The following is a 16,450-nucleotide window of genomic DNA, read 5'->3' on the forward strand; positions in this document are numbered from 1 at the left end:
TTTGTGTCATCTCTGCATACTTAGTTCTCCCTTTTGAGATAATTTTTACAGTGCCAGAAATGTCAATAAGACAAGGTTCAACATAGTTCCAGATGTGGCTAGGTTGAATTTCAATTGCAACATTTCACTCAACCGTTCCCATTGGTAATTGTTTGGTCATGGTCCAATAGTATTTTTTTTCTGGGTATCATTGATCAGCTAAGACACTGAAAAAAGATGAAAAAAATGCTCAGAATAACACTTGTGATTAACTTTGATACAGTCCCAAAATTATCCTACCTGTGGCTGACTTTTTATAATTTTGAGGTGGTAAAGTAAAAAATGTAGATTAAATTAAATCTATTATGATACGAGGTGTCAGAGCATGTAATCCTCAAAATAAATACATATTATTAATGAAATATGCACAATTTCCTACTGGCATGTGAAAGTTTTCCAGAAACAACCAATCTTGAAAATTTCATATTGTTATTAATTGCTGCAAACTGTCAGTCTGGATGGCAATAAATGTAGATTTATAAGTAAAAATAAACAAAGTAATTGATAATATGCAACTTACTATGTTCAGTTTTAATGTGCTAAGTACGTATCTTTTAGAAAGCTATAAATTCTGTCCAGTTCCACTGAAATTGTAATTTCCAAATATGTTACAATATTTATTTGTGGATATGAAAAAGATGTGTAATAATATTTTAAACAGAATGAAAGGCACACATTGGTGACAACTGTTCTTCATTTTATACAATTAACTCATGGTCTTCCATTTTTACACATTCTGAGCGAATAACACTTGCATGTTCCAAACAGAGATATTTACTACAAATGCAGCCGCTGTACCTGAGAAATCTGTTCTTCCTCATGTCATAGTATGCACAACTTCCACTCTGTGTGTTAGGATGTTCATTGGGCCTTGTTTTTGCTTCAATTTGGAAAATTTCACAAATTCTGGAAGGAATATTATACAGTTTGTTGCTCATGCAGCTCAAACTCGCACATGTTCTGTTACAAGCTCATAAGACAACTGGCGCAAAAAATTCCTTTGTGGAGTGCAGCTGCTTGGGTTGTTAGCAGTATGAATCGCTAAAGAATTGATATCTCCAACATTCAGTAAGGAATAAAATATGACCATAGGTCATCAGCGAGAGTGTCTTGCGTAACTGTAGACAGCATGTAACTTTCCACACATGTCTATGCCTCCTTTCATCTTGTTATATGTGACTATCATTTCTGCTTTACCCATCTCTTCATCAACGCTGTCATCATGGTGAAGACTGAACACCTGTATGACATTTCCATCTTTCTTAGGAATATGTGATACAAGAGTGCATGTTGCCAAGAGTCTTCTACAGATCATCTCCATTCAGACGGTTAGCCTTCATCATTTGAGCCAAATACAATATACCTATTAGAACTTGAATTTCCCTTGCAGTTGTAACATTGCAGTCTCTGTGTTTGGAAAATTTCTCTCTCTGGGACTCGATAAACAGGTTTGTGTTTTCTACTATCGTGCTGATAATATAATGAGTAAAAAAGTGCTTCCAAATTTCATTAGGTGTTTACAGATGTTTTACAGTAGGCTTTACACCAGGAAGATGGGGTATTATATTTTTGGACCTGGTTCTAACATTTTTTGGAGGTACATTTTTATTCCATTTCGTAAACTGATCTTTCCCAACATACACTGGAGTGTTTGTGATGTTGTCAATAGCATCTTAACCATCAGGAACCTCTTGTTCTGTATCAGAATTTTTAGCTTGCTCTTCTACCTTAGCTACACTTTCTTCACATTCAACATCATAGTCACCTTTATGATCTCTGTGCCAAAACCTCAGCAAGTAACTTTCTAATTCTTTCAGACTCTATTGTACACATCCATTTTACAAAAAATATATAAATAAAATTATTAACTAACCTGAACCCAACAAAACAATGTAACTAATAGAAGGTAACACTGCAATAATAAGAAACCACTTGAGTATTGACAATAATATAGCTATAATGACTTACCTTTTACTATTAGTCCTAAAGCCAACTCTGCAGATTACATGTAACACTGTTGCTCATTGGGAATGTGAACCCGCAATTGTTGACCATTCGACCACTGCTGCTCCAATCCAGATGAAACAAATGAGTGATGTAGTACTGGTGATTGTAGGAAATTTTACAGATCATGTGACTCCTAGATCTAATGACATTAAAAAGAAAGAAAGAAAATTACATCTATGCAGACTGTCAGTTCAAGTGTGACTACTTCATGGTTAATTCAGATGGTAAAAATTAAAATTATGTGCTGTCCCAAAGTTACTCCCCCTATTTCAAAGTTGTTTGGAAGTCATCTGAATGTTAGCCCTTTTATCAGTCAATATTTCTTCATATGAGAACAGAATCTGTGACCAGCATCATTTCCTACAAATGATAAGATGATCAACAAGGTAATCAGCTAAGTAATAACTTTGAATTTCAGATGTAGATGTGCGATTTGATACAACCAATTAAGAATGATCATCAATGTCTGGTTCAAAGACAGATCATTGAATAGTCAGCATTGAAGAAGTGCGTTATCCATGATAATTACAAAGAAACATTAATCTGACATGTTTTTCAGATAAATTAAAGGTGAAAGGAATAGGAATCTTATGATGATTACAAAAGCCAACAGAGTGGAGATGAAATGGAAGAACAATCAAGACTTGTGAACAGTAGGACTGGAGGAGGGTGTTGTGTACACACAACTGAAGTTAAGTACATAATTACAGCTTCCTTCTTTCATTATCATATTAGAAAAAGAACAGTGATTGGAAAGTTATTAGGCCTACTTGTGACATTATTTTGGCATGTGAAACAATTTATGTGCTAACTTACATTATTGGTTAAATTTTGAAAATGACATTAAGGAAAGAGAAAATTGGTCCAGTTCAGGATATGCTTCTGGAAGATGATTCAGGTTTAGGACTTCAGAATCTGAGTTTGGAATATTCAGTAGATTCAGAAAACAGATCAGTGTTGGTACGATTTATTAGAGAAACAACAAGAACGATAAGGGTTTTAACTAGAATGTGTGATACTATAGGCAAGCAAATTATTGATACAAACAATCAAATTACTGTAACAAATAACTGAATTTCTGATGGCAAAGTAGCTCCAGGCAACTGAATTACTGAAAACAGAGACGTTATAGGCAACCAAATTACTAAAAGCAGGGAAGCTTTAAAAAATGAATTACCATAGCAAAAAACAATGACACTTTAGGAAATAAGTTTTGTGTAAGTTGTGGCACTGTTAGATTGGACCTAGGAAAGCAAATTCTGGTATTCTGAGGTGAACTAAGTAGTCAAATCCTTGCCATCGGAAATGAATTGAATGTACAAATTGAAACTGAGAATTCTAAAATTACAGAATTAAAAGACTGAGTTACAAACACAGATTCCAGTGTTTAGATTGTTAATCAGAAAGTAACTTATCTGTAAGTAAATTGGTGAGGTGAGATTTCAGAAATAGATTGTAATTTTAGTAGTGGAGTTGTATCTGTTAATAATACTCCTTCAAACAAAATTTTGTAATGTTCAAAAGACCATTTCAGGAAAGGATAGTGTATGTAAAAATAGTGTGTCTTGTCCACCAGGGGGCTAAAAATTCTTTTGTGGGTTCGTGCATGATGCCCACAGGATCCTGAGCTATTGCAGCCCATTCTTCCTTCCTGGGCTGCCTTTCCTCACCTGTGCCCCTCCTCCTCATCCTCGCCCCTTCTTAATTGCCCTCATCTTCCCATCTGTCAATGTTCTTACTTTAATAGAGGGAAACATTCCACGTGGGAAAAATATATCTAAAAACAAAGATGCTGTGACTTACCAAACGAAAGCGCTGGCACGTCGATAGACACACAAACAAACACACAAAATTCAAGCTTTCGCAACAAACTGTTGCCTCATCAGGAAAGAGGGAAGGAGAGGGAAAGACGAAAGGATGTGGGTTTTAAGGGAGAGGGTAAGGAGTCATTCCAATCCCGGGAGCGGAAAGACTTACCTTAGGGGGAAAAAAGGACGGGTATACACTCGCACACACACACATATCCATCCACACATATACAGACACAAGCAGACAAAGGTCTTTAAATATGTCTGCTTGTGTCTGTATATGTGTGGATGGATATGTGTGTGTGTGCGAGTGTATACCCGTCCTTTTTTCCCCCTAAGGTAAGTCTTTCCGCTCCCGGGATTGGAATGACTCCTTACCCTCTCCCTTAAAACCCACATCCTTTCGTCTTTCCCTCTCCTTCCCTCTTTCCTGATGAGGCAACAGTTTGTTGCTAAAGCTTGAATTTTGTGTGTATGTTTGTGTTTGTTTGTGTGTCTATCGACGTGCCAGCGCTTTCGTTTGGTAAGTCACATCATCTTTGTTTTTAGATATAATGTTCTTACTTTGGTTGACCTGGCTATCCATCTGGTTTTCTATATTCGTTACGTTTTATCTTTCATCCTTCTTTTTTGGCATTTTTGGCCTTCCTTTGGGGTTTGATGTCCACTTCTAAATTTTCTCTTTGTAGTGTGTGTCACTTTGGGTTGGGCTCCCTCCGTAGCACCTTCAACATGGATTCATGTGGCCCCCCCTTCCTTCCCCACCATAGCCCCCTTCCACTCTGCATGGTCATCAGCATGTGTTGCCAGTCCCCATGGTAGGGCTGTTATGTACACATCTGACTGGGCCTCCTGACAACACAGGGATCACACTTCTGATACATGAGCTGTTGCCGGCTGCCATGTCAGATTGCCATTGCTATGGCTGGGTGGTGCAAGTCAGGAGAGCCCCTGATGAGAGTGGGTGGTATCAGGGCAGAGGCTTTGCGTATGAAATGTAGCAAACTCCAAAACTCTGGCTATTCTCCTATGGCTGCCTCTTCAATTGCTAATGGATCATTGAATGCCGCTTCATATGACCCTGTGACCTTACCTTTCCTGGATACACTCTGGGAGGAGACCAGGCTCGCCAGCTTGGGGTGAAACACTTTCCCCGCCACCTGGTCTGTACTAGGACAGACAAGGACACATTCGCTGTCACAAAGCTGTTATCTTTTGTAGAAAATATTGAAGACAAGTTTAGTGTAGTGGAGTCTCTCAGTAAGATATGATCAGGTTCCCAGTTGATCAAAGCTACTTCTGCTACCCAATCTGCTGCTCTTCATGCTTGTTGTCATCTTGGTGACATACTGGTGTCCATTGAATATGGTCCAGGGAGTCACTTTTCATAGGGATCACATCCTTCAAACTGATGAGGCCAATCTGGAAGGATGGGGCGTTCATTTTGTTCAGTGTGTGCAGAAAGGTCGTAAGAACAATTGTACCAATATCGGCACCTTTATTCTGGCTTTTGAGGGAGATACCATCCCAGAGAAGGTAAAGGTTGTGTGTTATTCGTGTGATGTGAAGCCATACATCCCATCACCCATTAAGTGCTTTTGGTGACTGTGTTTCAGACATGTCTTCTCGATGTACCACAGACCCTCTATGTGGTGATTGTGGACACCCATTCCATGAGGGGAGCCCCTGTGTTCCACCACCCATATGTGTTAATTGTCATGACTGTCACTCTCCATGCTCACCAGAGTGCCCGACTTACAAGAAAGAAAAAATGGTACAAGAGTATAAGTCCCTGGATCATTTGTCTTACATTGAGGCTCGTCAGAAATTTGACGGACTTCATCCTGTGTCAATGAATTCTACTTTTGCCTCTGTTATATCTGTTCTCCCTTCTCCCTCTCCCTTACCCCAGTCCCATCCCCCCTCCTCATCCTCTTCCCTGCAGTTTCCACACCCTCCCCTCCGGGTACTGTTCCCCCTCCCTGGTCAAAAAAGTGCCCCTCATCTTCACACCAAGCGGTGATGGGGCTCCCTCCTGGGTCCCAGCATGTCTCAGGCCAGAGGCCTGCTATCACAACTTGGCCCTGGGACACACAGTTTGTGCGCCCCAAGGTCATTCTCCCTCTTTCGGTTCCACATCTTGCAGAAGTCTCCTCTCCCTTTGTGCTCTGCCCTCCTCAACCTGTGAAAGAGAAGAAGAAGAAGAAGAAGAAGAAGAAGAAGAAGAAGAAGAAGAAGAAGAAGAAATATAAGTCCAAGGACAAGGCCCCTGGTGCACCCAGGGCTGCTATCTCCTCTCTTGCAACCTGAGACTGACCTCTTCTTTGTGGATGTCGCCTTGTCCTCATTGATGACAGATGGTGACCTGGCATCGTGATTCACTACAGCCCATTCACCTCCAATTTTGATACCCATTCCATGCTTATTCAATGGAACTGTAATGGATACTACTGTCAGCTCCCAGAGATGCAATCCCTTATTACCTTCTACTCAGCAGCAGCAGCTTGCCATTCTCCAGGAATCTTATTTTGCTGATGCTCACTCACTGACCCTTCATAGGTTATGTGCTTTCTGTGGGAATCAGAGTGGCCCTTTGAGGATTTCCAGTGGCACCTACACATTGGTCTGTAAGGATATTGTTAGTACATGGATCCCATTTCATACCATTGGAAGCAGTTGCTGGTTAGGTCCACTCTGCAGTCAAGGTTCGTAGTCTCTGTCTCCCTTCTGACAGACAGCCTATATCTGCTGCCCTAACTGCCCTCCTTCAGCAACTCTCCCCCCCCCCTTTCCTCTCCCTTTCTCTGCCTTGCAGATTTTAATTCCCGTCACCCTTTGTGAGGCAGTGCTTTTTCATCTAGTAGGGGGCTTCTCATTGACCAATTTCTTGCAGACCACGACCTGTGCCTTCTTAATGATGGTTCCCCTACTCATTTTAGAGCTGCATATAGCACTTTCTCTGTCACTGATCTTTCATTCTCTTCCCATCCCCTTCTTCCTTCCTTACACTGGTTGACACATGATGACCTCTGTGATAATGACCACTTACCATTGATTCTCTCATTCCCTTTCCCCCTAACAGTGACTCAGTTACCCCACTGGGCTTTTCATCATGCTGATTGACCTCTATATACCTCCCAAGTTGTATTTCCACCTTCTTTGTCAGGCTGTATTGATGAAGTCATCTGTGATCTGTCCGATAAGCTAATCCACACTGCTAGCATTGCTGTTCCCCACTTGACAGGCCCCGTTCACAGTTGGCCAGTTCTGTGGTGGAACAAGGTCATTGCCATCACTATGTGTGATTGTTGTCATGACTTGCTACATCCTAAGTGTCACGAGTCCTCTGCTGGTCTTATTACCTTTAAACTTCTTTGTGGTAAAACCCATTACTTTATCAATCAGAGAAAAGGGGTGTGTTAGAAATGCTTTGTCACCTCTGTAAGTTCTTGTTTCCCTTCATCACAGGTGTGGGCTACACTCCGCACTCTCCAAGGTTACCAGCCGCAGTCTTCCATTCTGGGCCTTGCCCTTCCAGATGGTCTTTGTACAGATCCATTAATTCTCAGAGAACACCTCGTGATCCATTTTCTGATGACATCTGTGTCAGGCTCCTATCCATCTGCAGTCCTCCTCTTGAAATAGCGGGCTGAAGCTTCTCACTTATATATTACCCCTTCTGAGGCAGAATCCTCCAGTGAACCATTTACTGAATGGGAACTTCTTTTGGCCCCCTCTTATTCCCATGATTCACCTCCTGGCCCTAGTTCCATCCATAACCAGTTACTTCAACACCTCATTTCTCCACAACGCCAATATTTCCTGCAGGTTTTTAACCATATTTGGCTCCAAGGCATTTTCCCCTCTCAGTGGAGGGACAGTATTGTGATTCCTGTCATTAAATCTGGCAAGAATCTGTTGTCCCTTGACAGTTACCGACCAGTCAGCCAGACAGTTGTCCCCTGCAAGTTACTAGAATGGATGGTGGCTCATCGTCTCAGTTGTGTCCTTGAATCTCAAAACCTTTCATCTACTAAGCAGTGCAGCTTTCGGGAGGAACAGTCTGCAATCGATCATCTGCTTTGATTGGAAACAGCAGTTCAGCAGACCTTTTCTCAATGCCACTATCTTGTTGCAGTTTGCTTCAATCTTCGTAAGGCCTACGACACAGCATGGCACCGTCACATCCTCCTTACACTCCATGAGTGCGGTCTTTTGGGCCCCCTCCCAATTTTTATTTTTCCAGTTACTGTCCCACTGGTCATTCAGATTACAGGTTGGCATTGTTCTCAGCTCTCCGGGGACCCAGGAGAAGGGCATTCCACAGGGCTCCTTAGTAATCGTTATTAATGGACTTGTGGCCTCTGCTGGACCATTGGTCACCCCTATTCTGTATCTGTATTTGGGCTAGCTCCCATGTGGTGACCTCTGTGGAATGACAGTTTCATGGTGCCATCTGACACACTTCTGCATGGACTCACTCACAGTTTTCAATTCTCTCCTCTTAATTCAAGGGTGGTGCATTTCTGTTGCCGTATTATGGTCCATGCTGATCTGGAGCTCTACCTCGACACCCAATGTCTAACTGTGGTCCCCCAGTTCAGTTTTTTGGGTCTCCTTTCTAATAACAAGCCTACTTGGTTGCCCCATATTCATCATCTGAAGGTTGGCTGTTTTGGTAAACTTAGTGTTCTTCACATCTTTGCCCTCTTGGGGTGCTGATCATTCAACCCTTTTCTGCCCATCCTGGGCATTAGTTTTGTCTTGTCAGGACTACGGTTGTCAACTTTATGGCTGCCTCTTCCACAGTGCTCCTCTGGGATCCAGTTCACCATCATGGTATCTGTTTAGCCCTATCAATAGTCTTCTGGTTGATGCTGGGATCCCTCCCCTTTTGATTCAGCAGTCCCACAACTCCTGGTTTCCTGTGCCATCACTATCTGCTCTTCCCATGCTCACCCATCCTATTCTATTCTTTCTGCAGCTTTGGGCCATCACCCACCTGCTGAGAGTCCTCTAGTGGATTTGCTGGTTGGGCTCCATCTCCCTTCTCTCCACCGTGGCTTCCATCTCCCCTCCTTGTCCTCTTCCCCATGTTATCTCGTGCCCCCCCCCCCCTCCCCCTCTTGCCCTTGGTTAGTTCTGTGACCATGGATTTGGATGGATCTCTTCCATGGTCAGAAAGCCTCCATCATTCAAATGGTGTTCCACTGTTTGTACTGAACACTCTTATGTGAGTTTCAGAATGCCATTGTTTTTTACACTGGTGGCTCTAAATCTGCCGATCATGTGGGATATGTTTTAACATCTGTTGGCACAGAATACCATCTCTTGCCTGCTACGTGTGGGGTGTTTACTGTGGTATTGACGACCATCTATCGGGCTCTCTGCTTCATTAAACAGTCCTCACTCACCTGAGTTTTATTATGTATGGACTCAATAAGTGTTCTTCAAGCTATCACTAGGGGTTTTCACCACCACCCCTTGGTCTATGTCATCCATGACTTTCTTGCTGATCTTGATGATGCTGCTTGTTTTGTTGATTTTCTTTGGGTTCCTAGCTATGTGGGTATCCCAGGTAATGAACTTGCTGATCATCTGGCTCAGGGGGCTGGCCACCTATCCCAATTCTCCATGACCCCTCTGGGGGCAAATTTGCGACTTTACATCAAATCCCTTTTTGCTCAATTGTGGGCTGACTCTTGGGAGGCTACCTCTCTGTCTAATAAACTTTGTGCCTCCCCTGGTGGGAATCTACCATCCTCTGCCATCTTCATATTGGCCATACCAGGTTGACCCACTGTTTTTTTTACTCTGCAATGAGCCACCATTCCCCCCCCCCCCCCCCCCCCCACAGCTTTGTACCTTGGGGCTCCCCTCATGGTAATCAATATTTTGCTGGACTGCCCCTGCCTTTTGGCCCTTTGCACTAAATATGCCCTGCCTATCTTGGGTTTTAGTGGACGACCCATGCATGGTTATGTCTGTCCTCAGTTTTATTCACAAAAATGGTTTGTACCCTCAGCTATAAGTCCCTGAATTTTCCTTTGGAATTTCAGTCCCTCAGTTGGCACAGGCATTGGTTATGGCGGCCTTGTCATTGGCTCCACACCGACCAGGTTCTACCCGCCTTTTCCCCACATTTTGTTTGGTGTGTTGTGCTGTTTTGTTTCCCATTTTCTTGTGTCTTCTTGCCCCGGTGTTGCCCCTATTGCATCATGATAATGGTATGATGTGAGAGTCTGGACAGGTTGGTGGTGGTGCTGGTGCCCCACCATGTATAACATTTGTGGAACACCCATGCTATCCCTGTTTCCACCCAACATCCTCCTGTCATTTCCTGCCCCTGATGCCCTGACATCCCTTTCCCTCTTTTTTGTGCTTTATACCTCCCCCTTTACTGGAATGTGCTGTTTGTGTTGTTCCTCCTTTGATTTCTGCCATCCTAGATCATGAAACCAATGACCTCGCTGTTCTCCTCTCCCAAATCAACTAACCAGCCTAGTGTGTCTTGTTTAGAGAATAATTTTCTTTATGTTCTGAAACAATTACGTAGTTTAAATGAAGGTGTGACTAATACAGGTTGTAATGGTTTTTCTAGTATGCCAATGAAAAGTTTACCTGGAGATGGTAGTTTGGATCTGATTGATTTCTTACTACACTGTAAAGACAATTTCATTTTAAACTTAACTTATAATCTTAACCTCTTACTGCTTACTGGGACATATTACGCACATACCACTTTTCTATTTGTGAAACTCATATTTGAGCATTTGAAACTGCATTTTGGGACAGATGTGATACATGGTCAAGATGAGCTGTTGGGATAGAAAGAAATTACACGGTATTAATCTTTGCTTTGTGCTGTGAGCTGTTTTTACCCATGTTTGTTCATACAGACAGTTGTGTTTGTTACAGTAAACATTTCATTTCATTGTTAATATTATTTCTAGGGGGAAATTGCATCTGTGAACAATTATAAAGAGGATAGTTTATAAATATTTGTCCATTATATTTATATATATATATATATATATATATTTTTTTTTTTCCAGCCATGTAACTGCAATGGATGTATGAAGTTTTACAGCTCTTCAGCCACAATAAGAGTTGTAGAGCACAGAACTGTTTGTGCAGAACTTTATATGTCACAGGCCGAAACATTAGCTATGGAAATAAATTTGCAAAATGTAAATCTTGTTTTTTGATTGGAGTCAGATAATGATGACGATACTAGGCCTAAGAGTTACAATACAAGACATAAAATAACTGTGATATCAAAAATGGAGCCAGAAACAGAAGGTGACAGCAAGATTAGGCTTACTAATGATTATGATCTTAACAACCACAGTCCTCTTTCAAATAAGATTACAGCAGTGTGACAAAACTCAAAACCTTCAGCCAAGACAGAGAAGCTTACAATACATTGGAATCCAGGACATTTGATTAGAGTAGCTGATGAGACAAAATTCTCCAAAAATCCTGTTTTTCTGTGGGAAATATTGGAACATGAACTTGAGTAGAATATGTCCAGTATTTCCTTACTATGGACATTAGTGCAGTAGAAAATAATTTGTAAAGGCCCAAGAAAACCCAAAACTTGGATTACATGAGGGATCAAAGTATCATGAACAAGAAGAAGAGAACTTTTTGTCCTATCAAAAACAGATAGCAGCCCTGAATTTGCTCACAACCTCAAAAAAATACAAGTTAACTCTGAGTCGTGTAATAAGAAAAGCAAAATTAAGGGAGAATGACAACCTTATTATGGAATCATCAAACAAAGCTAAGACAATGTGGAACACGGTACAGAGACTTACTGGAAAGGTGGAAGCACACAAAAATATTGTATTGTCACAGGCGGGCAATGAGATCACTGATCCATATTAATTGCTAACCACTTCAATACTTACTCCACCAATATTGCTGGTGAGCTAGTGAAGGAATAAATGGGAAAAACATCAAACAAAATATTACAGGAAATTTCTGGAAATAGTGTAACAAATACATCCATGTTCCTTTGACCGATAAGTAGGGAAGAACTGTTAAACACCATAAAGTCATTAAAAAATAAATATTCAGCCAGAGTTGTCGATGTGCCAGATTTTATTATAAAAGTATCAGTTGAACAGATACTGCTAGATATATACAATTCTTCACTATCAAGTGGTATTTTCCCACAACAGTTAAAAACTGCAAAAGTTGTACCCCTTTACAAAAAGGGCGATGGGCAGCAGATGGTCAACTGTAGGCCTGTGTCACTCCTCTCAGGTTTTTCAAAAATCATTGAGAAACTAGTTCTGCCACAATTAACAGATTTCTTTATCAAAAAAAAATATGATCTAAGGATGTCAGCATGGCTTCAGGCATCAGTGCAGTACTGAAACAACCACTTTTAGCCTCATAAATCGTATTTTAAATTCAGTGGATACTCACAAAAAAGTTTCGGGGATTTTCCTGGATTTAACAAAAGCATTTGATTTAATAGACCATGAAATTCTCCTAAGAAAGTTAGAGTGTTATAGTGTAAGAGGCCTGCTACACAAGTGGCTGAAATCCTACCTAGAAAATTGCTCTCAGATAACAGAGGTAAAACACATGGGAAAAAACGAACTCCAAGCTTATCAATCGAAACCTTCCACATTAACCCACGGTGTATCACAAGGATCAATTTTAGGTCCCTTTCTCTTCTTAATTTTCATAAACGGCTTCCCCCTACATGTTCAACACTCTGAACCAGTGCTATTTGCAGATGACACGAGCATATTAATTGAAGGTGAAAACGAAACAGCTCTAAGTTTAAATGCTAAAGTCACAAATGAAAATGTCACAGAGTGGTTCATGAGGAATAAATTACTGATAAACCCTCAAAAAACAGTCGTCTTACACTTCCATAAACAACAAAATAAAAACCCATTAAAACCAAACATGTCCATGGAAAACCAAAGAATTAACAGTGTCACTGAAATAAAATTTCTTGGCATCTACTTACAATACAATATTAAATGGAATTCCCACATCACATCATTAAATTCTAAACTATCGAAAATGACTTATGCGATGAGGATTATATGGAACAACACAAGTCCTGAAACAGTTAGAGCGGTGTATTACACTTGCATATGCTCCCTATTGAGATATAGCATCATATTCTGGGGAAATTCTCCTCATAGCATAACAACATTCCGGAAACAAAAAAAGATTGTGAGGCTAATGAAAAATTTTAACAGCCAAAAATCATGCAAACCATTCTTTAAAGAACTGGGGATTCTACCCCTACCATGTATCTATATACTAGAAGTTGTCATGTACCTAAAAAAAAGCATGCTAAAATGGAAATGTATTTATTCAGAATAAATCTGTACATGAACATCATACAAAGGCAAATAGTGACATACACAGACATCATTGTTATACCACACTGTGCAAGAAAGGTGTATATCACTCAGGTTCACATTTGTTTAATAAGCTGCCAAGTAACTTAAAGGCCATAAACAAAATCCATAGCTTTAAAAAATCTTTAACTTCATATCTCTTGGAAAACTGTTTTTACTCAGTAACACAGTATCTTGAAAAATAAGTTAATTTCTGTTGTTAATTTCTGTTGTAACACAGTATCTTGAAAAATAAGTTAATTTCTGTTGTAACAATATAAAAATGTAATGTAACAATATAGCAATTTAACAATATGACTATGTAACAATTTATAAATGTAATGTATACAATCAATGTAACAGTATATTAATGTAATGTCATTTTGTCCAACGTCTAGTGTATAGTATATGTACCTCAAAGATTCAGGATGTAAATAAATAAATAAATAACATAGTTGAACTATCTAATTTTTATTCTATACAGTGCTGACCTGTTAAATGTGTAAATGTTAGTGCTGGAGAAACTGAACAATTTATTGATGTGGCCCGGTTTATGTCAGTTACTGAACTCCCAGCAACAAGACAGTATTGGTGTAAATATCTTGGCCCTCCCACTGTGAGTGACGTAATTAAATGTAACCAATGGGAAGAAATAAAATGTTTAATCCACTTTCATGATAGCAGTAATCTAGTCCTCACTGGTGAATCCAATCATTTCATACTTTCAAAATTCACCCGCTGCTGGACCAGCTGTGTGAAAGGCTGCTAAAAGCACCAAAATATGAATTATTAGCTGTAGATTAACAGATTATTTCAACAAAATGTAAATCCTCACTCAAATAATGCAACCCCAGTAAACCACATAAATAGGGGTTAAAAGCTTTTGTCTTCAGCTATGATTATGATATTTTTGCAGGAGCTCAGAGTACTCCTGTTTATCTTACACAAAAAGTCGCATGGCATGTGGATCACAAGCTATTGCTTGATTATTGGTTTCAAGTGTACTCTCTGAAGTGTATTTGCACAATGAAATTATACAATCACAAGGGACACTGTGGGCCATTAGAGTAAATTGTTGAATTTTACCCAAGAAGGCAGCAATGAAAAAGAATGGTCGAAGCAGTATGGAGGAAAAGGCATACCGTTGTCAATATTCTCTTGGTTTGACAACATAGTAGTCAACACTTTGTCAACATATGTTGGATCCAAACCAGAAGTATAAAGAAGAGGCTTTTCAGGATGGAAAAAGACTAAAAAATCATACCTTGTCCATGCTCTGTGGTAATCTAAAAGGACAACATGTGTGTAGTGTTGGCAGAAGAGCCAACACCGTGTTGCTAGAGGAGGCCGAAATACACACGTTTAAGCTCACGCAGACTGGCGTGAGGTCTGGAACAATTAAAGGAGTTGAGTCTAATAAATAAAGAACGTAGTGGCTTGAATACTTAACTTTAATCCATAATTGGTGTACATCGCTCTTGACGGTACTCTAATAACAATCTCAATATAAACTGGTAATGGCGCCTTGCTAGGTCGTAGCAAATGACGTAGCTGAAGGCTATGCTAACTATCGTCTCGGCAAATGAGAGCGTATTTGTCAGTGTAGCATCGCTAGCAAAGTCTGCTGTACAACTGGGTGAGTGCTAGGAAGTCTCTCTAGACCTGCCGGCTCGGTCTGCAATCACTGACAGTGACGACACACGGGTCCGACGTATACTAACGGACCGCGGCCGATTTAAAGGCTACCACCTAGCAAGTGTGGTGTCTGGCGGTGACACCACAATGTGCGTGCCAATTTATTAGATTCTATGCTTGAATATTATAGAATTCAGAGCAGATAAAAAAAACTGATATCTGAAGATATTTTTCATCTAGTTTATCTAGCTTTCATGAAAAGCTAGCTGCTCAGAAGAACAGGAAATACAGATGCTCCTTTTTGATTTCAACGTAGTAGTTGCAGGTGCCATTTTTAAAACACGAAACCTTTATGCAAGAAAAATGAATTTCAAAAAGAGCTGGTCAGTAAGAAGAGTAGTCCCACAGCAGGTCTCCCCCAGTGACAGGTACAACAGCATATGATAGATCACATACCCATCTGGCTGGAAAACTGTTGTCGTTGCAAGTATTCAGACTGCAAAGGAAAATCCTACTGTATATAGTGTGTCTGAAGTGCAGTGCAACATTGTGCTTGAACACAGGGAAACACTGCTTCATCAAGTCTCATAACAAATCAAGTAAATGGAAACTGAATTAGTGTTATTTCTGATAAGTAGGTATAGTAATGAACAAAAATTGTAATTGTTTTGTATAAACTCAGTTTCGCTATTATATGTATATATATTATTTTATATTTTCCAAGCTTGCATCATCCCTCCTAAAACTGGTATCACAAGATCTTAGCCATTACTGCTGACCCATATATGGCATGAACCATTAATTCTAAAATAACCCTCCCCCCAAATAAAATTTATGGTTTTGCAAAGTATTTTTCCTGAAATCAGAACATTGGACTTAACAAGTCAAAATTTTTCAGAAAAAAATAAATCGTACAGCAAGGTGTTAAAATTAAATTTGTCAAAAGATGTTTGGATGGTGAAGTACTATTGTGGACAAATAACACTTCCACAGAAGATTTATCCTATCAGAAGTTTGAAAAGAGTTGCCTTCGTAAGCTTTGGTCAGAGTCAGGACAGGCTAGAGTTAAAAGTGAATTTCCCAGTAGGCCAAGTTACAGAGGACACAGGGGGGATATTAAAGAATAATGTAAAAATCAGTTAAACAGACTTGTTCATTTGGACTGCTGTTTGATGAATTGACACAAATTTATGCACGAATAGTAACTCAGGATGTCCAATGGGGGTTGGTGTATGACCATGAAGAAGCAACTGAACAGTTCCTTAAATATGTAGATAAGTTGAACAGAGCTTCTGAAATTAATGACAGGCAGGATTTTGATTAAAATCATTTCAGACAAGGGATTGCAATGGAAATTGGAGAAATAATAATTATTATGGGAGAAATGACAGTAATGATCACAGAAATCCAGAGAGGAGTCCACCAAGAGAATTTGATAACAAAGAGATACAATACAATAGGGAATATGAATGTAGGAGGATTGTACCAAAAGTAAGGTTCTCATATTTTTTACAAATAGGAAGCATTGTTTATTGTTATTAATTTATACACCGTTGAAAAGCTTACACTTTTGTCTGTTTTTCAACA

Source organism: Schistocerca nitens, unplaced genomic scaffold, assembly GCF_023898315.1.
Source record: "Schistocerca nitens isolate TAMUIC-IGC-003100 unplaced genomic scaffold, iqSchNite1.1 HiC_scaffold_162, whole genome shotgun sequence".
NCBI lineage: Eukaryota > Metazoa > Arthropoda > Insecta > Orthoptera > Acrididae > Schistocerca > Schistocerca nitens.